Here is a 24304-nt window from a genome sequence, read left to right as displayed (position 1 = left end):
ATTGATGGAGTGCAGCAAAGGTTCACCAGACTGATTCCCGGGATGGCTGGACTAACATATGAGGAGAGACTGGATCAACTGGTCCTTTATACATTGGAGTTTAGAAGAATGAGAGGGGATCTCATCGAAACATACAATATTCTGATGGGACTGGTCAGGTTAGATGCGGGGAGATTGTTCCCGATGTTGGGGAAGTTGGAGCAGGCTCGAGGTTCTAGATGGCCCACTACTGTTCCTAATTCTTATGTTCTTATGTTCTTACAGCAATTCTGGAAGAATAACATTGAAACGAAATGTGACCTGACACCCAGAAACAAGTGTTCAGGTAGAAGGCTAAATGTTGCATCCCTTTCTGCAAAAAATTCCTTTCACAAACATTTCTCTGACCGAAACGGCACAAAGCAAAAATGTTCCTTTCAAAGTCATTAAACTCCCGAATTTCCGTGCCCCGCGAATCTCCTGAATCAGATGACTCTAGTTTTGCCGACTCAATCCATGTACCTTTGCAATGTTCTGCTTCCACCCACACTTTGAAATGTGCCACTAACTTATCGAATCATGGAATGGTTACAGCACGGTAGGCCATTCGGCCCATCGAGCCCGTGCCGACTCTCAGCGAGTCCCAATCCCGCGCCCTTCCCCCATCGTACTGCAATTGTTTTTCCATCAGACACTTTTCCAACTCCCATCTGAAAGATAATATTGAGTCTCTCTCCACCGCCCTTTCAAGCCGTGCATCCCAGATCCTAACCACTCGCTCCTGTTCCTATGTGTAAAGTCTGGGAAACACGAGATCAATTCCTGCCACACACACAGCCTTCCGAAAGATCGCACATTCATTCTATTCTCGAAAAACCAGCTCCTGAAGTATCGGCCAGCTGTGTAGGTTAAGGCTAGGTTAGATTCCTAGCAACATATCAATCGCAGTGTTTCTGTAGTGTAGTGGTTATCAAGTTCGCCTAACACGCGAAAGGTCCCCGGTTCGAAACCGGGTGGAAACATTTTCGACATTGTTCAATTAAATGTTAGAAAAAATGGAATAATTGACATTAAATGTTCAATATTAACAAAGTTGGTGTTTGTTTCTGCTGATGTTAATAACACTTCAACTAGGCTGGAGTTTAATATTATGATATTTCAAATAACAGTGTTAATATTTGATGTCTCCAAGATTAGAGGGACTAATTGATGTCCTGTTTCTGACTGCTCCATATTTGATCGGGGCGGAGGGGCGGTGTGAGATCGGGGCTCAGGAGAGGCGAAGGCCCAGGGACAGTACGGGCCAGCGCACACTGCGATCTATGGATAGTCGGCACATGTGTACACACTAGGTCCATGCAGCAGAGCTTGGTCTGTGGTCGCCTTGGGTAATCCTTGCCTCTGGACCAAGACCTAGCTCTGTCAAGCCCGTGTGGTGGCAGGTGTGCAACGGTCACCCCACGTTAAAACCATCCACCCACAGGCATATTCCACCTTTCATGATGTAGTTCGGGACCTAGATTGTCAGGTCCCTCATCGAAACACCTGTGAACTCATCCCTTTTTAGTGTGGAAACAAATCATCCTCGATCCGAGGGACTGCTTAATACTATACTATTAACAAAATGCAGTGTCTCACAGCCCTGTTACATTGGCTGGTTTCTCTGTACAGTTCTGTACACACTCAAACTCTGCACAGCGTCTCTCACTCCGTCCCGTTTCCAGCCCTGACGGTGCAGAAAGACCCTCTCAAAGCTGCACGTTCCGGCTGCTTTCAGTTGAGCTGTGAGAGATTATTAAAGGATCCTGCATCTCCGCCGCGCTTCACAACAGCAGATCGAAGCCGCAAACAACCCCTCGACTAATCGCTCGTCCACAGCTCCACAGTGAGTGAGGCCAGGACTGTCATGTATGCAACCAGCATTGTAACCCATGTAAAATCTGACCTAAGTTGTACACTGTGAGAACAATGACCACTTGGTGGTGAACTTGTTCGAGACATTCCTAACCTGGACCTTCAGGTATAAAAGGGGAAGCTCCACCCACTTCCATCACTTGAGTGCTAAGAAATAAAAGACAGGTCACAGACTGACCTTCCCTGAAGCATGGGCCTCGTGTGCCTTTACACTGTATAGTAAGGACGTATCAATGGCGACGAGAAACTGGGATTTAAACCACACGAGCATGGCCACGAGCAGAACCGACAAGAGGTTCTGTGTTAAGCAATGGTTGGGACAGAGATTCAACATTGTTAAAGCATCACACAGTTCTCCAGGCAGCCAAGGGCAGTCAGGCATGCCCCAATATGTAGCCAAACCCAGAGGGGGTGTTCTACAGAGACAATGGCAAGCTGAATAGCGATTCACGTCATTGCAAGGGACAATGCGGCCAGTAATGGGGCCATCAACACCTGTTAATGGTGCACTCAAGGACAATCACGGGGCAGTCAATGACGATCGACTGGCAAGAGACCTTTTGTTTCCCACAGCAGCTCATGTTGGAGGCATGGAGGCACACACTCAGCCAGAGTTTGCAGAGATGAGCAAAATACATGCAGAAATTGCAGAAATGAACACTGGGGGAAATCGCTGGAAGCTGAAGTTCAGCGAGTTCATGTGGTGCACGTATAAAGTTCATACACCAGGACGCCACCGATAATGATGAAAGTGCTCCTCAATGGCATCCCAGTATCAGTGGAGCTAGACACGTGGTCCAGCCAGTCCCTGATGGGTATCAAATAGTTCGAAAAGTTGTGGGCGTCCAAGGCCAGGAGGCCAAAATTATTGCCGATTGACGCACAGCTACGAACGTACACAAAGGAGATCATTCTGGTGCTAGGCAGCGCCACAGTAGTCGTGACCCACAAGTTCGCTTGCTGTCATGAACTGGAAATGGGGCGATGTCAATGCAATTTCCTCTGTGGAGCGAGTATCATGCTCACAGATCCTGAACAAATTTGACTCATTATTTCAACCCGGCATTGGCACTTTCATGGGGGCCAAGGTAGTGATTCACATGAACCCGTACGCCAGGCCAGTACACCACAAGTTCAGGGCAGAGCCGTGCGTGATGCGGGAAACGATAAAAGGCGAATTGGACCACCTGCTAAGGGAAGGCATCATTTCGCCAGACGAATTCAGTGACTGGGCGAGCCCGATTGTGCCGGTGCTCAAGGCGGATAGGTCGGTCAGGATATGTGGTGATGACAAGGGGACCATCAATCGGGTGTCATTCCAAGACCAGTACCCGCTACTGAGAGCGGAGGACCTCTTTGTGATGCTATCCGGTGGCAAGCTTTTTTCAAAATTAGACCTGAACTCAGCTTACATGACCCAGGAGCTGGCGAGTGAGTCGAAAAAGCTGACCACCATCACGACACACAAGGGGTTGTTTGAGTACAACAGATGCCCGTTCGGGATTCGTCGGTTGCCGCGATCTTACAATGAAATATGGAAAGCCTCCTCAAGTCGATTCGAGGGACGGTGGTTTTTTCAAGACGACATCCTCATCACGGGTTACGATACTGAAGAACACCTCCACAACCTGGAGGAGGTGCCACGCAGACTGGACCGGATAGGGCTGCGACTGAAAAAGGCGAAGTGCGTCTTCATAGCTCCAGAGATAGAATTCCTGGGGAGAAGGGTAGCAGCAGACGGGATCAGCTCTGCTGCCTCCAAAACGGAAGAGATCCAGAGAGCACTCAGACCACGTAACACGACGGAGCTGATTCGTTCCTGGGGCTCCTGAACTATTTTGGTAACTTTCTTCCCAAATTGAGCAAGCTGCTAGAGCCGCTACACGTGCTCCTACGCAAAGGTCACGAATGTGTCTGGGGGGACAGCCAGAAAAGGACTTTTAATAGAGCTCGCAATTTGTTATGTTCCAACACTCTGTTAACGCTATATGACCCATGTAAGAAACTTGTGTTAACGTGCGATGCGTCGTCCGATTGTGTCGGGTGTGTGTTGCAGCATGTCAATGCCAAGTGTCAGTTACAGCCGGTAGCTTTGGCCTCCAGAAGTCTGTCCCAGGCAGAAAGGGGCTACGGGATGGTAGAAAAGGAGACGTTCGCATGTGTATATGCAGTAAAGAAAATGCACCAATACCTGTTTGAAAGGAAATTTGAGCTGGAGACAGATCACAAACCCCTAACGTCCCTTTTGGCAGACAACAAGGCCATAAATGCAAATGCATCGGCCCGCATACAGAGGTGGGGACTCACTTTAGCCGCCTATGACTACACAATTCGGCACAGACCGGGCACCGAAAACTGCGGCGATGCATTCAGCAGGCTCCCACTCGCCATCACTGAGGGGGCTACCGAGCATGGTGCTGAGATGGTCATGGCTGTTGAAGCTTTCGGAAGTGAAGGCTCACCCGTGACAGCCCGTCAGATTAAAGTCTGGACAAATAGAGACCCGCTATTGTCTCCAGTCAAGAAATGTGTCCTGAATGGGGACTGGGCAGCCACGTACAGGGCATGTCGTGAGGAAGTTAAACTATTTCACCGGCGCAGGGATGAACTCTCGATTCAGGCCGATTGCCTACTGTGGGGAAACCGCGTAGAAACGAGATGGGCAGAGAGGTGTTCATCAGAGAACTCCACAATGAGCACACGGGCATTGTCATGTGGAAGGCAATTGCCAAGTCACACATTTGGTGTACAGGGAAAGACGCAGATCTGGAACTTTGCGTTCGCAGGTGCAACACCTTTGCCCAGCTGGGTAATGCGCCCAGGGAAGCCCCCACTAGCCCATGGTCCTGGCCCACCAAGCCTTGGGCACGCATCCATGAGGACTACGCAGGTCCTTTAAAAAATGTTTTTTTGGTTGTAGTAGACGCCTGCTACATAAGAAACATAAGAAACATAAGAATTAGGAACCGGAGTAGACCATCTACCCCCTCGAGCCTGCTCCGCCATTCAACAAGATCATGGCTGATCTGGCCGTGGACTCAGCTCCACTTACACACCCGCACCCCGTAACCCTTATTTCGCTTAGTGGTTTAGCATCTATCTATCTGTGACTTGAATACATTCAATGATCCCGCCTCAACTTCTTCCTTGGGCAGATAGTCCCACAGATTCACAAACCTCTGGGAGAAGAAATTGCTTCTCAACTCGGTTTTAAATTGGCTCCCCCGTATTTTGAGGCTGTGACCCCCTATTTCTAGTCTCCCCTAACAGTGGAAACAACATCCCTGCCTCTATCTTGTCTATCCCTTTCATTATTTTAAATGTTTCTATGAGATCACCCCTCATCCTTCTGAACTCCACCGAGTAAAGACACAGTCTCCTCAATATATCATCATAAGGTAACCCCCTCCTCTGCGGAATCAGCCGAGTGAATCGTCTCTGTATCCCCTCCAAAGCCAGTATATCCTTCCTTAAGTAAGGTGACAAAAACTGCACGCAGTACTCCAGGTGCGACCTCACCAATACCCTATACAGTTGCAGCAGGACCTCCCTGCTTTTGTACTCCATCCCTCTCGCAATGAAGGCGAACATTCCATTCACCTTCCTGATTACCTGCTGCACCTGCAAACTAACTTTTGGGGATTCATGCACAAGGGCCCCCAGGTCCCTCTGCACCGCAGCATGTTGTAATTTCTCTCTATTCAAATAATATTCCCTTTTACTGTTTTTTTTCCCAAGGTGGATGACCTCACACTTTCCGACATTGTATTTCATCTGCCAAACCTTAGCCCATTCGCTTAACCTATACAAATCTCTTTGCAGCCTCTCTGTGTCCTCTACACAACCCGCTTTCCCACTAATCTTTGTGTCATCTGCAAATTATTTTACACTACACTCTGTCCCCTCTTCCAGGTCATCTATGTATATTGCAAACAGTTGTGGTCCCAGCACCGATCCCTGTGGCACACCACTAACCACGGATTTCCAAACTGAAAAGCACCCATTTATCCCGACTCTCTGCTTTCTGGTCTCCAGCCAAATCTCGATCCATGCTAATACATATCCTCTGACTCCGCGTAGCTCTATCTTCAGAAGTAACCTTTTGTGTGGTACCTTATCGAATGCCTTTTGGAAATCTAAATACACCACATCCATCGGTACAACTCTATCCACCATGCTCGTTATATCCTCAAAGAATTCCAGTATATTAGTTAAACATGATTTCCCCTTCATGAATCCATGCTGTGTCTGCTTGATTGCACTAAGCCTATCTAGATGTCCCGCTATTTCTTCCTTAATGATAGTTTCAAACATTTTCCCACCTACAGATGTTAAACTAACCGGCCTATTGTTACCTGCATTTTGTCTGCCCGCTTTTGTAAACAGAGGCGTTACATTAGCTGCTTTCCAATCCGCTGGTACCTCCCCAGAGTCCAGAGAATTTTGGAAGATTATAACGAATGAATCTGCTATAACTTCCGCCACCTCTTTTAATACCCTGGGATGCATTTCCTCAGGACCAGGGAACTTGTCTACCTTGAGTCGCATTAGCCTGTCCAGCACTACCCGCCTAGTGATAGTGATTGTCTCAAGTTCCTCCCTTCCCACATTCCTGTGACCAGCAATTTCTGGCATAGTTTTTGTGTCTTCCACTGTGAAGACCGAAGCAAAATAATTGTTTAAGTTCTCAGCCATTTCCACATTTCCCATTATTAAATCCCCCTTCTCATCTTCTGAGGGACCAACATTTACTTTAGTCACTCTTTGCCGTTTTCTATATCGGTAAAAGCTTTTACTATCTGTTTTTATGTTTTGCGCAATTTTAATTTCGTAATCTATCTTTCCTTTCCTTATTGCTTTCTTATTCATTGTTTGCTGTCGTTTAAAATTTTCCCAATCTTCTAGTTTCCCACTAACCTTGGCCACCATATACGCATTGGTTTTTAATTTGATACTCTCCTTTATTTCCTTGGTTATCCACAGCAAGTTATCCCTTCTCTTACTGCCCTTCTTTTTCATTGGAATATATTTTTGTTGTGCACTATGAAAGAGCTCCTTAAAAGTCCTCTGCTGTACCTCAATTGTGCCACCGTTTATTCTGTGTTCCCAGTCTACTTTAACCAACTCTGCCCTCATCCCACTGTAGTCCCCTTTGTTTAAGCATTGTATGCTCGTTTGAGACACTACTTCCTCACCCTCAATCTATATTACAAATTCAACCATACTGTGATCACTCCTTCTGAGAGGATCTTTTACTAGGAGATCGTTCATTATTCCTGTCTCATTGCACAGGACCAGATCTAAGATAGCTTGCTCCCTTGTAGGTTCTGTAACATATTGTCTCAGAAACAATCCTGTATGCATTCGATGAATTGCTCCTCCAGGCTACCCCGTGCGATTTGAATTGACCAATCAATATGTAGGTTAAAATCCACCATGATTACTGCCGTTCCTTTTTCACATGCCTCCATTATTCCCTTGATTATTGCCCACCCCACCGTCAAGTTATTATTTGGGCGCCTATAAACTACGCCCACCAGTGACTTTTTCCCCTTACATTCTCTAATCTCCACCCACAATGATTCAACATTTTGTTCATTAGAGCCAATATCATCTCTCACAACTGCCCTGATGTCATCCTTTATTAACAGAGCTATGCCACCTCCTTTCCCTTCTTGTCTGTCTTTCCAAATTGTCAGCTTCCCCTGTATGTTTAATTCCCAATCTTCGCCACCCTGCAACCACGTTTCTGTAATGGCCACCAAATCATACTCATTTGTCATGATTTGTGCCGTCAACTCATTTACTTTATTTTGAATGCTGCGTGCGTTTAGGTAAAGTATTTAATACTAGTTTTTAATCTATGATTATTAGTTTTGACCCCTCCTGCAGCCCCTTTATATTCATACATATTGTCCCTTCCTATTACCTTGTGGTTTACAGTTACCCCAGTACTACTCTGCTCTGTTGCCTCCTGCCTTTTGCATTCTTTCTTGGGCTCCTTTTTATCTGCGCTCTCACCCACTCTAACTAGCTCAGAGCACTCTCCGGCGTTCTGAATACTCCTCGCATTGAGGCACCGAGCTTTCAGGCTTGCCTTTTTATTCCACTTTGACCCTTTAGAATATTGCTGTACAGTGGCCATTTTTGGTTTTTGCCTTGAGTTTCTCTGCCCTCCATTTATACTCATCTCCTTTCTGTCTTTTGTATCTGTCTCCATTTTGTTTCCCTCTGTCTCCCTGCATTGGTTCCCATCCCACTGCCATATTAGTTTAACTCCTCCCCAACAGCACTAGCAAACACTCCCCACTGAGGACTTTGGTTCAGGACCTGCCTAGGTACAGACCGTCTGGTTTGTACTGGTCCGACCTCCCACAGAACCGGTTCCAATGCCCCAGGAATTTGAATCCCTCCCTGCTGCACCACTGCTCAAGCCACGGATTCATCTGAGCTATCCTGCGATTCCGACACTGACTAGCACGTGGCATTCGTAGCAATCCCGAGATTGCTGCTTTTGAGGTCCTACTTTTTAATTCAGCTTCTAGCTCCTTAAATTCATCTCGTAGGACGTCATCCATTTTTTTACCGAAATCTTTGGTACCAATGTGCATCACGACAACTGGCTGTTCTCCCTCCCTTTTCAGAATGTCCTGCACCCGCTCCGAGACATCCTTGACCCTTGCACCAGGGAGGCAACATACCAAACTGGAGTCTCGGTTGCGGCCGAAGAAACGCCTATCTATTCCCCTTTAAATCGAATCCCCTATCACTATCGCTGTCCCACTGTTTTTCCTGCCCTTCTGTGCAGCAGAGCCAGCCACGGTGCCATGAACTTGGCTGCCGCTGCACTCCCCTGATGAGTCATCCCCCTCAACAGCACTCAATGTGAGGCCAACGTGATATCCGCTACACTGCAGCCCATCAAAGGGCGAGAAACCACTGAATGCAAAGGATGAGCTCACAAATATCAGGGGCAGTGCAGACTGGTCAATGTCAAACCCTCCTTTCTTATTCAGCAGTGGCATGAATGGGAGTCAGACGCCACAAAATTTGATTAAAGACACAAATACAAGCAACACTTGCAAATCTTTTCAGTGCAAAATTCTTTCACTTTATTTGAAATGCTACAGCGTTGAATCTGAAAATACGCATGTTGGGATTTTATCTTTACTACTGATTGTATGTTGTGTGCACGGTAGGAATAACCGGTGCTTTTAAATTTGATAAAAGTTGCCCCAGATTCGTGGTGTCATCGGCAATGAGGATTTTGAACCAGAAAGCTATAATACAGTGAGTAAAATGGGATATGGTTTTCGAGTTAAGATGCAAAGCACAGGACAAATGATTGAAGTATGGACTGTTCCTGAGTTAGCATGTGTTTGATTGTGCAAAAGAAGGTGAGGGGTTAATTAATGATGGTTTCCCGTGAAAGCAAGAGAAAAGTTCAAGAAGAAACCATGCGGTGCCTGTCAGGTGAGCGCTACTTGTGATGCCTGGTGGGAATGGGCCGAGATTTTAAAGCCCATTGTATTACAGAACCTTCATAGAGACGAACATCTCCAACTCACTGTGTAGGTCTCATGGTGCAATGGTAGCGTGTCTGACTCGAGTTCCGAAGGTTACGTGTTCAAATCACGTAGTGGTCACTGTTCTTTCGGATAATGTTCTTCCAGAATTAATATTTCCTTTGCTGTTTGGCAATAACCAGACACTTGCTCCAAGGGCTGTCTCATTGTTTCCAAGGTGGCAGGCAGATAATTATTTTTATTTAAAAAAATACTTTATCCAAACCAGGTTCCCTAATGGTCTAGTGGTTAGGATTTAGTGCTTTCAACGCCACGGCTCGGGTTCGATTCCCGGTCAGGGAAATTGTACTTTTAATTCAAAACCTTATAAAAAAAATGGTTCATCTATTTTACACATCTTTATGCATCTCCTGTGTAAAAAAAAATGAAGCATTGATTTAAACATCATTAATTAATGCATAAAATTCTATTGTCATATGATATATTTTGCTCTGAGCATATGAGGAACTTTTCTCCCGATCCCATTGGGTTTAATTCTGGTAATCTGGTGCTGAAAGTGGAGATGTTTCCGCAGTGTACCGCAAATCATAGACACCTTCAGAGGCAGTCTCTCGGGATCGAGGAGGACTTGCTTCCATCCCAAAGTGAGTCCTTTGATGGCTGAACATTCCGATACGAGAGCCACAGACCCTGTTACAGGTGGGACAGACATTCGTCGAGGGAAGGGGTCGGTGGGACTGGTTTGCCGTGTGCTCCTTCCGCTGCCTGCACTTGGTCTCTTCATGCTCCTTGCGTCTAGAGTCAAAGAGCTCAACGCCCTCCCAGAAGGACTATCTCCACATCGGGCGGTCTGCGGCCAGGGCCTCCCAGGTGTCAGTGGTGATGTCGCACTTTACCAGGGAGGCTTTGAGGGTGTCCTTATAACGTTTTCCCTGTCCTCCTTTGGCTCGTTTACCCTGAAAGGAGCTCCGCATAAAGACGTAAACATAAACACGTCAGGATGAGGGGCCGGAGTTGGCCAATCGGCCCCTCCAACCTGGTCCACCATTCAAGAAGATCCTGGCAGTTCTTCAACAGCAAGTTTGAACATCTGGGGCGGAGCCAACAGGCGCCTGGCTGCAATGAGTGATAAACACCTGCTTTGAATGGAAGCCTGGCTAGCTCAGTCGGTAAAGCATGAGACTCTTAATCGCAGGGTCGTGGGTTCGATACCAACGTTGGGCGATTTATTTTCATTTAATGTTGCTTTGATGGAAAACCTCTGACCGAAACGGCACAAAACAAAAATGTTGCTTTCAAAGTCATTGAACTCCGAAATTCCCACGCCCCGCGAATCTCCTAAATCAGATGCCTCTACTTTTGGCGACTCAATCCATGTCCCTTTGCAATGTTGTGCTCCCAGCCACACTATAAAATGTGCCACTAACTGATCGAATCATGGAATGGTTACAGCACGGAAGACCATTCGCCCCATCGAGCCCGTGCCGACCCTCAGCGAATCCCACTCCCCGCCCTTTCCCCGTAGCCCTGCAATTGTTTTTCCTTCAGACACTTATCCAACTCCCGTCTGAAAGATAAGATTGAGTCTGCCACCACCGCCTTTTCAAGCCGTGCATTCCAGATCCTAACCACTCGCTGCTAAATGGCCATCTCCTGTTCCTATGTATGAAGTCTGGGAAACACGAGATCAATTCCTGCCACGCTCACTGCCTTCCGAAATATAGCACCGTCATTCTCTTCTCGGAAATCCAGCTCCTGAAGAATCGGCCAGCTGTGTAGGTTAAAGCTCTGGTTATATACCTAAGGTTGCTTGAGATACAGTGTTTCTGTAGTGTAGTGGTTATCATATTCACCTCACACGTGAAAGGTCCCCGGTTCGAGCCCCGGTGGAAATTGTATTTTGGAGAATACTTTTGCTGTGAAATAAATTGAACAAAAGTCGCCCCAGGTTCCTTGTCGCATGAGCACTGAACATTTTAAACCAGTCTCCAACATACAGAGTGAGTAAAGTCAGATAGGGGAAAAAACTTCATCAATGATTAAAAATCCTTAAATAATTAAAGTTCAGTTATTGAAGTTTCCACTGTCCCTCAGTAACAATTCTACAAAACAACGCTGTCGGTTAATGAATGGGGCATAAAACAAATAATCTTCACCCATCCCCATCCCCCGGCACACAGTTTAATTAGTTGCATGTCATTATTTTAAAGATTTTGAATGGAAGAATTATTTTCTGAATTCGTACTCCCTCTGTGAGCGCCGCATCACGAAACGAGCAGGAAACACATTAATAAGTTTACCACAATTGCTGACCTTTCTTTGCTTTTTTCTTGTGTTTTTTCAGCTCTTCGTCCTTTTCAGCTCCTGACTGCGGATATTGCTGTGATGAAACCTGAACAAAATGCAATGTCTGTCTCACTGTTTCCCCGGTGTCAGGCAGAGATACGCCTGCTGCCCTCATTTATTGCATGTGACAGGACACAAAAGTTCAAAATCAACCTGCAGGTGGCCACACACAGCAGTGAATAGTCAGGATGGCCGAGCAGTATGCGGTGCTGTGTTTAGATCACTGTCTCCACTGGAGATATTATTTTTGCACCAAAAACTAATGTGCGATAAAAGGGAACAAGAGCATTCCGGTGTGCATTGTCACATGATGCAAGCTACCTCGGTCCCGGAACAAAGCTCCCCGGACACCGTGCACAAGCTCAGGAAAACAACGGGGGAGAGGATATCCCGGCCGCTGGGCCTTCCAGCAACACTGAACAAGTGCCCGGTCTGAAACTTTCCAGAGTAATAACTTGTAACTGGAGCTTCTAACAGTCGGGATGGCCAAGCGGTCTGAGGTGCTGTGTTCAGGTCACCGTGTCCTCTGGAAGTGTGGGGTCAAATCCCACTCCTGACATTCAGTGTTTTTAATTGCAAACTCATTTGTTTGGACACCACTCGCAAGTGCTTTGGGACATCCATGGAACTTCATAAAATGACCCCACTTCAGTTGCAAACAATGATATCAAAGTTCCTTCTCAAACCGGGAATCGATCCTGGGTGGCTGTAACGAAAGGAATGGTTTTGTGAAGCATTGAAATGTGCCCTCTAAATATCTCGCACTGCTCATTTAAAAACACGGTTATAATTTGTTTCATTGCAAAAGAAGGCAGGCTCGAAGGGCGAAATGGCCGACTCCTGCTCCTGGTTCTTGAGTTCTCATACAGAGCACAGAAAATATGATCAAATGATCAACTCTCCCTCAGTTCGCATTTTGTTCATTGTGCAAAAGAAGATTATGGGTTCATTAATGATGTTTTCCAGTGAAAGCACCATAAAAGTTTAAGGACAATAATTCACCCAACATGGGGCTCAAACCCACGACCCGGAGATTAAAAGCCTAATACTCCACCGACTGAACTAGCCGGGTCTGCTGAAGGTGCATCTTCCTGTCGCTGATTGCTGCCAGGTGCCTGTTGGTATCGCCCCGTGGCTTTATCTCGAGCTTTATCTCGAGCTTCAAACCACGATACCGGTTCTCCTGAATTTCAAGGCTTGTACGGAGATCAATCATCAAAAGCCGTGTCATTAACCACAGCTGGGCCGTCAAATTTCTGATCGCAAAGTGCTTTCAGTCCTTGTCAATATCTATTGTCTATTTGCCGGTGTTACCCGATTCTGTCGGTCTCTCTGGCTCTTTAATCTGTGTGTGGTCACCTGCATGTTGATTCTCGATGAATGCCTGTGTTTGTGTCTTCTACAACGATAGAAAATGTTTCTTATATATTTCTTACGTTCTCTCCAATGCCTTGATATCCTTCCTAAATTGTGGTGCTCAGAACTGTAAACAGTTCTCCAACTGAGGCCGAAACCGGGATTGAAAAGTTATGGTACAACTTCTTCGCTGGTGTCCTCTATTTCACTTCATATAAAGCCAAGGGCCCTGTATTCTTTTTAAACAACTTAGTAACTTATCTACCCAGCTTCAAAGATTTCTGTGTGTAAATCACTCAATCCTGCTGCTTCTCTTTTAACACAATACCATTTAGTTTATGTTTTCTCATATCACCTCCCTTGGTTTCAGAGACCTTACACACAGGAACAGGAGGAGGCCCATTCAGCCTCTCGAGCCTGTTGCACAGGAACAGGAGGAGGCCCATTCAGCCCCTCGAGCCTGATACACAGGAAAAGGAGGAGGCCCATTTAGCCCCTCGAGCCTGTAACACAGGAACAGGAGGATGCTATTCAGCCGCTCGTGCCTATTACAGAGGAACAGGAGGAGGCCCATACAGCCTCTCGAGCCTGTTACAGAGGAACAGGAGGAGGTCCATTCAGGCCCTCGAGCCTGTTACACAGGAACAGGAGGAGGCCATTCAGCCGCTCAAGCCTGTTACACAGGAACAGGAGGAGGCCATTCAGCCCCTCGAGCCGGTTCCGCCATTCAATGAGATCATTGCTGATCTGTGAGCAAACTCCATATGCCCGCCTTTGGACAATCTTCCTTAATACCTTTGATCAAAATGCGATGTAAAATGAACAACTGACCTAGCACGAACTGCCCTTTGCAGAAGGGAATTCCAAACCTCTCCCACCATGTGTGTGTTGGAATGTTTCCGAATTTCACTCCTGAAACGTCTGTCTCTAATATTTAGACTATGGCCCCTAGTCTGGGACTCCCCAACCAGCGGGAATCATTTCTCTCTATCTACTATATCTCTTCCCTTATTATCTTTGAAAATTTTGATCAAATCAATGCTCGACCCTCTAATTTCCAGTGGGTGTAATCTCATATCTTAATTTAAACCTTGGAATCCAGGTATCATTCTGGGAAACCGAAACAATGCTTCCTCCAACGCCAATATATCCTTCCTAAGGCAAGGCCAGTGAAAACTGAATCAAGGGATGGGTCTTACTAGATTTAATCTGATGGTTTCCAGCAGGCATTTGCTAAGGTCCCACACATCATCATCATCATCATCATAGGCGGGTCCTCGAACGAGGAAGGCTTAATTCCACACGGGTTCGCAGGTGTTTCAATGAAGGACCCGATGTTCCAGTTCTGAACTCTAATCAAAGGGTGGAAGATGCCTGTGGGTGGATTGTATTAACGTGGTGTGACCGTTGGACACCAGCCACCACACGGGCTTGACAGAGCGAGGTCTTGGTCCAGTGGCAAGGGTTAACCAGGACAGCTGGAGTCCTGCTCTGCTGCACGTCATCAAAACATAGGTCGCTGTTTTGTGCGTGGGTAGGCAGGAACATCGGCGTGACCCAGGTACAGCGGAGGAGCGGGAAGGTCAGTGTGGAGGAACGGTGAGAGGTCGTGGTGGAGGAGCGGTGAGAGATCGTGGTGGAGGAACGGTGAGAGGTCGTGGTGGAGGAACGGCGAGAGATCGTGGTGGAGGAACGGTGAGAGATCGTGGCGGAGGAGTGACAAGAGATCGTGGTGGACGAACTGTGAGAGATCGTGGTGGAGGAGCGGGGAGAGATTGTGGCGGAGGTGCGGCGAAGGTTAAATACAAGGGATGTTGGCAGAAAGCAAAGTTGAGGCAAAGAATGTGTTGTGTATCTGTAAAGCATGCACTCCCATGTTCCACCATCAGTTAGCTCATCCCCTGAAGTCCCAAGGGATCCCAACACCCCTTGGGAGCACTGTATTTAAGCCGGCCCCGAAGGCCAGTTTCTCACTCTAGAGTGTCTTATTAAAGACTCAGGTCACTGTTACTTTAACGTCCCTGTGTGCAGCCTCATCTGTGTTAGGAACACAATAACTGGCGTCGAGTATACGAATCCAACACAAAGATGCAGCAAACTTTGGGCAACCTGGAGAAGTTCTCGGACGGTGAGGACTGGGAAGTCTATGTCGAACGAGCTGGACGGAGAAGGAAGTGCTGCAAAAAAGGAGAGTGGTCCTCCTCACAGTCTTTGGGGCTCAGACCTACAGCCTCATGAAGAATGTTCTGGCTCTGGTGAAACCCACAGGTAAGTCGTATGAGGAGGTGAGTAGACTGGTTCGGGACCATCTTTACCCGAGAGAGAGCGTGCTATGGCGAGGTATCGGTTCTGTACGTGCCAGCGAACTGAAGATCTGGAAGTGGCGAGCTACCTCGCCGAGCTAAGGCGACTTGCAGGATAATGTGAGTTTGATGGCTACCTGGAGCAAATGCTCAGAGAATTTTTTGTACTGGGCATTGGCCACGAGACCATCCTACGAAAACTTTTGGCTGTAGAGACACCGATCGTCAGTAAGGCCATTGCGATAACAAAGGTATTTATGTCCACAAGTGAAAACACCAAACAAATCTCTCAGCACACAAGTGCTAGCAATGTTCATAAATTAACTGGAACTGTGTTTGTGAGAAGAAATGTACAGGGCAGAACCCACGAATCTGCAACTGCGAGCAGGCCTCAGGTGACCCAGATGACTCAGAGTCTCCAACAAAGGATGAGTGCAAGGCAATTCACACCTTGTTGGTGTTGTGCAGACTTCCATTCAGCCTATTCATGCCGCTTCAAAGGGTATGTTTGCAAGAGCTGTGGAACAATGGGGCATCTCCAACGAGCTTGCGAATGAGCTGAAAGCTCTGCAAAACCTGCTAACCACCATGTGGCAGAGGAAGATCGGTCCATGGTGGATCAAAGCAATTTCGAGCCTCAGAGAGAGGAGGCAGATGCTGAAGTACACGGGGTGCACACATTTTCGACGAAATGTCCACCTATAATGCTAACTGTAAAATTGAATGGCTTACCCGTAACCATGGAACTGGACACTGGCGCTAGCCAGTCCATCTTGAGTAAAAAGATGTTTGAGAGACTGTGGTGCAACAACGCATTCAGACCAGCCCGAAGCCCCATCCACACGAAACTAAGAGTGTACACCAAAGAGCTTATCACTGTCCTGGGCAGCGCCATGGTCAAGGTCACCTACGAGGGCACGGTGCACGAACTGCCACTCTGGATTGTCCCGGGAGATGGCCCAACACTGCTTGGAAGGAGCTGGCTGGGCAAAATCCGCTGGAACTGGGATACCATCCGAACGCTATCACATGTCGATGAGGCATTATGTACCCAGGTTCTGAACAAATTTCATTCACTTTCTGAGCCAGGCATTGGAAACCTTTCCGGTGCGAAGGTGCGGATCCACTTGGTCCCAGAGGCACGACCCATTCACCACAAGGCGCGAGCGGTACGTCATATGATGAGGAGAGAGTGGAAATCGAGCTGGACAGGCTGAAACGCGAGGACATCATCTCCCCAGTGGAATTCAGCGAGTGGGCCAGCCCGATTGTTCCAGTACTCAAAAGTGATGGCACGGTCAGGGTTTGCGGCGATTATAAAGTAACTATTAATCGTTTCTCGCTACAGGACCAATACCCGCTACCTAAGACAGACGACCTATTTGGCGCGCTGGCAGGAGGCAAGGCGTTCACCAAGCTTGAGCTGACTTCGGCCTACATGACGCGGGAGCTGGAGGAGTCTTTGAAGGGCCTAACCTGCATCAACGTGCAAAAGTGACTGTTCAGCGACAACAGATGCCCGTTTGGAATTCGGTCGTCTGCAGCGATCTTCCAGAGAAACATGGAGAGCCTACTCAAGTCGATACCACACACGATGGTCTTTCAGGATGACATATTGGTTATGGGTCTGGACACCGTCGAACACATACAAAACCTGGAGGAGGTCCTCCAGCGACTGGATCGCGTAGGGCTGCGGCTGAAGAGGTCGAAATGCGTCTTCAAGGAAACAGAAGTGGAGATTTTCGGGAGAAAGATCACGGCGGACGGCATTCGGCCACAGACGCCACTACAGAGGCTATGATGTACGCGCCCAGGCCACAGAACGTCACGGAGCTGCGGTCATTCCTGGGACTCCTCAACTATTTTGGTAACTTCCTACCGGAGTTAAGCACCTTTTAGAGCCCCTACATGTGTAATTGCACAAAGGTGAGAAGTGGGTATGGGGAAAAAAAACAAGTAATTGCTTTTGACAAAGCCAGCAACCTTTTGTGCTCCAACAAGCTGCTTGTATTGTATAACCCGTGTAAAAGACTTGTGCTAGCATGTGACGCGTCGTCGTACGGAGTCGGGTGTGTATTACAACAAGCTAACATTGTAGGGAAGTTGCAACCTGTAGCCTATGCTTCCAGGAGCTTGTCTAAGGCCGAGAGGGCCTACAGCATGATTGAGAAAGAGGCATTAGCGTGTGTGTTCGGGGTAAAGAAAATGCATCAGTTCTTGTTTGGCCTCAAATTTGAGCTGGAAACCGATCACATGCCCCTCACATGCCTGATCGCTGAAAACAAGGGGATAAATACTAATGCCTCAGTCCGCATACAAAGGTGGGCACTCACGTTCTCAGCGTATAACTAGACCATCCGCCACAGGCCAGGCACTGAGAACTGTGTGGATGCTCTGTCGGCTACCATTGCACACAACGGGGGTGAAAATGGCGCAACCTGCAAACTTGTTGATGGTGGCGCAGCCCTCTGACTTGTTGATGTTCATGGAAGCATTTGAAAATGATAAATCACCTGTCACGGCCCGCCAGATTAGGACATGGACCAGCCAAGATCCTCTGCTGTCCCTAATAACAAACTGTGTATTGCATGGAAGCTGGGCCAGCATCCCCGTTGAAATACAAGAGACAATCAAGCCGTTCCAGCGGCGAAAGGAGGAGCTGTCCAGTCAGGCAGACTGCCTGTTGTGGGGTAACCGCGTAGTTCTGCGAAAAAAAGGCAGGGAGACGTTCATCTCGGATCTCCACAGCACACACCCGGGTATAGTAATGATGAAAGCGTTAGCGAGATACCACATGTGCTGGCCCAGTATCGACTCTGACTTCGAGTCCTGTGTACGGCAATGCAGTGTATGTGCTCAGTTGAGCAACGCGTCCAGAGAGGCACCACTAAGTTTGTGGTCCTGGCCCTCCAGACCAGGGTCGAGGATCCATGTCAACTTTGCAGGCCCATTTCTTGGTAAAATGTTCCTGGTGGTGGCGGATGCTTTTTCAAAATTGATTGAATGAGAAATAATGTCGGTAAGCACCGCCACCGCCACCATTGAAAGCCTGAGGGCCATGTTTGCCACCCACGGCCTGCCTGACATACTGGTCAGTGACAACGGGCCTTGTTTCACGAGTGCCAAATTTAAAGAATTCATGACCCGCAATGGGATCAAACATATCACCTCGACCCCGTTTAAACCAGCCTCCAATGGGCAGGCAGAGCGGGCAGTACAAACAATCAAACAGAGCCTCAAACGAGTCACAGAAGGCTCACTCCTAACCCGCCTGTCTCGAGTACTGCTCAGCTATAGCACGAGACCCCACTCTCTCACAGGGGTGCCCCCGGCTGAGCTACTCATGAAAAGGACACTTAAAAGCAGACTCTCGCTGGTCCACCCCAACCTGCATGATCAGGTAGAGAGAAGGCGTCAGCAACAAAATGTAAATGATGGTTGCGCCACTGTGTCACGGGAAATTGATCTGAATAACCCTGTGTATGTGCTAAACTATGGAAATGGTCCCAAGTGGATCGCGGGCATGGTGATAGCTAAAGAAGTGAGTCGGGTGTTTGTCGTCAAACTAGACAATGGACAAAGTTGCAGAAAGCACCTGGACCAAACGAGGCTGCGGTTCAGAGACTGCGCTGAACAACCTACAGCAGACACCACCTTTTTCGAACCCGCAACACACACCCAAAGGATCAACGACACCACCACGGATCGGAAATCGAACCCATCACACCCAACAGACCAGCAAGGCCAGACTCAACCAGCAGCCCTGCAGGGCCAACAACACGCCTGCTCAGCGAGGGCACAGCCAACACACCAGAACAGACATTTGTACCGAGGCGGTCCACCAGGGAAAGAAAGGCTACCGACCGCCTCACCTTGTAAATAGTTTTCACTTTGACTTTGGCGGGGGAGTGATGTTGTGTCTCTGTAAAGCATGCACTCCCATGTTTCACCACCAGGGAGCGCATCACCTGAAGTTCCAAGGGATCCCAAGAGATTGTTGGATGCTCTCGTTACAAGTTATTACTCTGGAAAGTTTCAGACCGGGCACTTGTTCAGTGTTGCTGGAAGGCCCAGTGACCGGGATATCCTCTACCCGGGGTTTTCCTGAGCCTGTTCTCGGTGTACGGGGAGCTTTGGTCCGGATCGGAGATAGCTTGTATCATGTGACAATGTACCCCGGACTGCTCTTGTTCCATTTTATCGTCCACAAGTTTTCATTTCAAAAATGTTTCCGCCAACAGGCGCTCAATCCCTTCTCTGCAACACGTTCCTTTCTCATACATTTCTCTGACTGGAACTGCACCAAACAACAATGTTCCTTTCAAAGTCATTTAACTCCCCAATTTACACGTCCGCAATTTTAAGGACAAGGACTGAAAGCGCATTGCGATCAGAAAATTGCCGGACCCCCTGTGGTTAATAACAAAGCTTTTGATGGTTGATCTCCGTACACAGCTTGGAATTCAGGAGAACCTGTTTCGTGGTTTGAAGTTCGAGATAAACCCACGGGGCGTATCCATCAGGCGCCTGGCAGCAATCAGCGACAGGAAGATGCAACTGAAGCAGGCCCGGCTCTCACCGGCATGACCATCGCCGAATCCCCCGCCATCAACAGCCTGGGATCACCATTGACCAGTAACTGAAGGTGATTGACAGGAGCAATGTTGAGAAGCCCGGCTAGCTCAGTCCGTAGAACATGAGGCTATTAATCTCAGGGTCCTGGGTTCGAGCCCCACATCGGGTGAATTATTTTCCTTAAACTTTTATGTTGCTTTCACGGTAATTAATCTTCTTTTGCACAATGAAAGAAATGCTAACTGTTTTGGTCTCCTTATTTAAGGAGCGCTATACTTACATTGTAGTCAGTTCAGACAAGGTTCACGAGGATGCAGGAAGAATGTTCCCGATGACAAGTTGGCAAAAATAATTAAAGTCTGTGAGATACTCAACCATTATTTCAATAATTAATCTACCCACAAGATTTGAGATACAACAAGCATCCATAGATTTGCCAAGACCAGCCAGCTCACTTGGTCAAACATAAAACTCTGAATCTCAGGGTTGGGCGTTTGAGCCCCACATTGGGTAAATAGCTTTTGTTGCAAGCCAGTAATGACATGGACTCTTTCAGTAATCCACCCCAACTTACAGTAACACAGTCCCGCCCAAAGAATGAGGAATTGTGGGTGACTGCATGTTGATCAGCAGAGAACTTCCTCCTCTCCGATTCCACTAAGGCTCACCCTCCCACGATCACCTCTCGACAGGACAGGCTGCTGTCCAGATCGATTATACAGAGGCTTGGAATACAAGAGCAGGGAGGTTATTCTTGAACTGTTAGGCCACAGCTAGAGTACTGCATGCAGTTCTGATCACCACATTACAGCAAGGACGTGATTGCACTGGAGAGGTTACAGAGTAGGTTTATGAGGATGTTGCCTGGACTGGAGAATTTTAGCTCTGAGCAGAGATTGGATAGGCTGGGTTTGTTTTCCTTGGAACAGGAGATGCTGAGGGGAGAGGATTGAGTTTTATAAAATTATGAAGGGCCTGGATAGAGTGGACAGGAAGGACCTGTTTCCCTTAGAAGAGGGGTCAACAACCAGGGGGCACAGATTTAAAGTAATTGGTCGAAGGTTTAGAGGGAATTTGAGGGGAAATCACTGGAACTCACTGCCTGAAAGGGTGATCGAGGCAGAAACACTCAGCACATTTAAAAAGTACTTGGATGTGCACCTGAAGTGCCGTAACCTACAGGGCTACGGACCGAGAGCTGGAAAGTGGGACTGGGCTGGGGAGCTGTTTGTCGGCTGGCACGGACACGATGGACCGAATGGCCTCCTTCCGTGCTGTAAATTTCTCTGATTCCATGACGAGCAATTAACATTTTAAACCAGTCTCCTAAAACACAGAGTGAGTAAAGTCAGATAGGGGATAAAAATCCCTCAAGGGACACACAGGGTAAGATAAAGGAAAAAGGTAAGCTGAGGACAGATAGCGAGAACTCGACACTGCAGAAACTCGAGAGGAGTATAAAAAGAGCAGGGGTGCAGGATCAGAACAGCCACGTTATTATTGGATGGTGGAGCAGTCTCGAGGGGCCTAATGGCCGACTCCTGCTCCTTACGTACTTATGTAAATTGTTGAACCATTGCCCATTGCACGCACTTGACTTGAGGTGTCTGATTCAGAATGTTCATTGTAACATGTAACAGTGTAATATCTCCAAGTTGGCAGATGTCACTAATCTGGGTGGCGGTGTGAGCTGTGAGGGGGACGCTAAGAGGCTGAAGGGGGACTTGGACAGGTTAGGCGAGTGGGCAAATGCATGGCAGATGCAGTAAAATGTGGATAAATGTGAGGTATACAGTTTGGGGGCAAAAACACTAGGGCAGAATATTATCTGAATGGCGGCAGATTAGGAAAACGGGCAGTGCAACGAGACCTGGTTGTCATGGTTCATCAGTCATTGAAAGTTGGCATGCAGGTACAGCAGGCGATGAAGAAGGCAAATGGTATGTTGGCATTCATAGCGAGGGGATTTGAGTATAGGAGCAGGGAGGTCTTACTGCAGTTGTGAAGGGCCTTGGTGAGGCCCCACCTGGAATATTGTGTTCAGTTTGGTCTCCTAATCTGAGGAAGGACGTTCTTGCTATTGAGGGAGTGCAACAAAGGTTCACCAGACTGATTGCCGGGATGGAAGGACTGACATATGAGGAGAGACTGGATCAACTCGGCCTGTATTCATTGGAGTTTAGAAGGATTAAAGGGGAACTCATAGAAACATTTAAAATTTGGATGGGACGGGACAGGTTCGATGCAGGAAGAATGTTCCCGATGTTGGGGAAGTCCAGAACCTGGGGACACAGTCTAAGGATAAGGGTTAAGCCGGACTGACATATGAGGAGAGACTGGATCAACTGGGTCTTTATACATTGAAATTTAGAAGGATGAGCGGCGATCTCAGAGAAGCATTTAAAATTCTGATGGGACTGGTTAGTGCCAACATTAGCTCAGCCGTTACTTCGGAAAACCAACTTTGTGAAAAGTTTGAATTTGTCTTAATGTAGTCGCTGCCTGGTGTTTTTGTTGTCATTTTCAATCTCCTTCTTTCATACTGAAACAAATGGTAACCCTATTTGTAAATTAGGAATGCGAGATTTTTAGAGAGCATATTTAAATGCTTCACAAAAACATTCTGATCACGACAGCTACCGGGGTTCGATTCCCAGTTAGAGAAGTAATTTTGCTACCACCGTTTTTAATTAAAGTGAAGTAACTTAATTAAATTACACAGATGACCCAAAGCACTTCAGAGTGGTGTCAAAACAAATGAGTTGGTAATTAGAAATAAGGAATGTCAGAAGTCGGATTTGAGTTTCTGGGATGGAGGATGAAAAACCCTCTGTGCACTGGAACTGGGAAGGGTGAATAATGAATGAGTTGTTTCCGGGTTTGAAATCCGGCTTTTATCTGCTGGTATTAACCGATAGCATTGTTTAGCAGAATGAAAGAAATGCTAACATGATCACTGAGGGACAGTCGAAACTTCAACAACTCAATTTTAATAATTTGTGAAACTTGAATCATTGAGGAATTTTTTTATTCCTTTTCTGATTTTACACACTCTGTATTTTAGGAGACTGGTTTTAAATGTTCAATGCTCATCATGGAATCAGAGAAGTTTACAGCACGGAAGGAGGCCATTGTCACATGAACAATGAACATTTTAAACCAGTTTTTGTTTCAGAAATAATGTTTCCACTCGGGCTTGAACCGGGAACTTTTCGTGTGTGAGGCGAATGTGCTAACCGCCACACTACAGAAACTGTGCCTAACTCTTTGCCCAGAGAGAAATGTTCAGCAACAAGCTGAAATACTCAATCCCTCTCTGCAAAAAGTTCCTTTCACAACTTCTCTCTGACCGGAACTGCACCAAACAAAAATATTCCTTTCAAGTGTGCAAATTATTTTCGTTTAACTTTTATTTTGCTTTCATTGTATAACATCGTTAAGGAATCGATAATCTTCTTTTGCACAATGAAAGAAATGCTAACTGACGGAAAGTCAATCGGTCAATAATTGGTTCTGTGCTCTGCATGTTGGTAATTTAGCCAAGATGATCCAAAGATCGGTGGGAAAGCGAGATATGAGGAAGACACAAACAATCTGCAAAGCGATATCGATAGGCTCAGTGACTGGGCAGTAGTTTGTCAGAGTGAGTATAATGTTGGAAAACTGAGGTTATCCACTGTGGTACGGATAATAGTCAGGCCATCCTGACTATTCAGTGCTGTGTGTGGCCACCTGCAGGTTGATTTTGAACTTTTGTGTCCTGTTATGTGAAATAAATGAGGGCAGCAGGCGTATCTCTGACTGACACCGGGAAAATAGTGAGACAGACCTTGGAACAAGCGTCTGGTTATTGCCAAAAAGCAATGTAAGTATTAATTCTGGAAAACAAATGTCTGAAAGAACAGTGACCCCAACCTGATTGGAACACAAGACCTTCGGATCTACCGTCAGACACATTACCATTGCGCCACGAGGCCTACACAGTGCGGTGAAGATGTTCATCGAAATGAAGGTTCTGCAATACAATGGGCTTGGAAATCAGCAGAACCAGTTTCGAGGTTTGAATTTCGAGATCCCTGGCAGCGATCAGTGACAGGAAGATGCAACTTAAGCAATCCTGACGAGCTCAGTCGGTAGAGTATGAGACTGTTAATCTCAGGGTTGTGAGTTCAAACCCCACGTTGGACTAATTATTTTCCTTATACTTTTTTGGTGCTTTCACAGGAAAACATCATTAATGAACCCATAATCTTCTTTTGCACAATGAAAGAAATGCGAACTGAGGGAGAGTTGATCATTTAATCA

The 24304-nt window shown here is 47.0% G+C and overlaps 2 non-coding genes across 2 annotated transcripts; both read left to right on the top strand.

The window, feature by feature from the left end:
- The first annotated feature begins 928 nt into the window (after positions 1–928).
- Positions 929–1001, top strand: trnav-aac (transfer RNA valine (anticodon AAC)). The gene has a single exon. It is a non-coding gene; the product is annotated as a tRNA-Val (tRNA).
- Positions 1002–10570: 9569 nt separating this feature from the next.
- On the top strand, positions 10571–10643 carry trnak-cuu (transfer RNA lysine (anticodon CUU)). Its single transcript has one exon. It is a non-coding gene; the product is annotated as a tRNA-Lys (tRNA).
- Positions 10644–24304: the final 13661 nt, after the last annotated feature.

This window comes from Pristiophorus japonicus, unplaced genomic scaffold (genome assembly GCF_044704955.1).
Source record: "Pristiophorus japonicus isolate sPriJap1 unplaced genomic scaffold, sPriJap1.hap1 HAP1_SCAFFOLD_35, whole genome shotgun sequence".
Classification (NCBI taxonomy): Eukaryota; Metazoa; Chordata; class Chondrichthyes; family Pristiophoridae; genus Pristiophorus; species Pristiophorus japonicus.
This window is presented reverse-complemented; position numbering and strand designations above follow the sequence as displayed.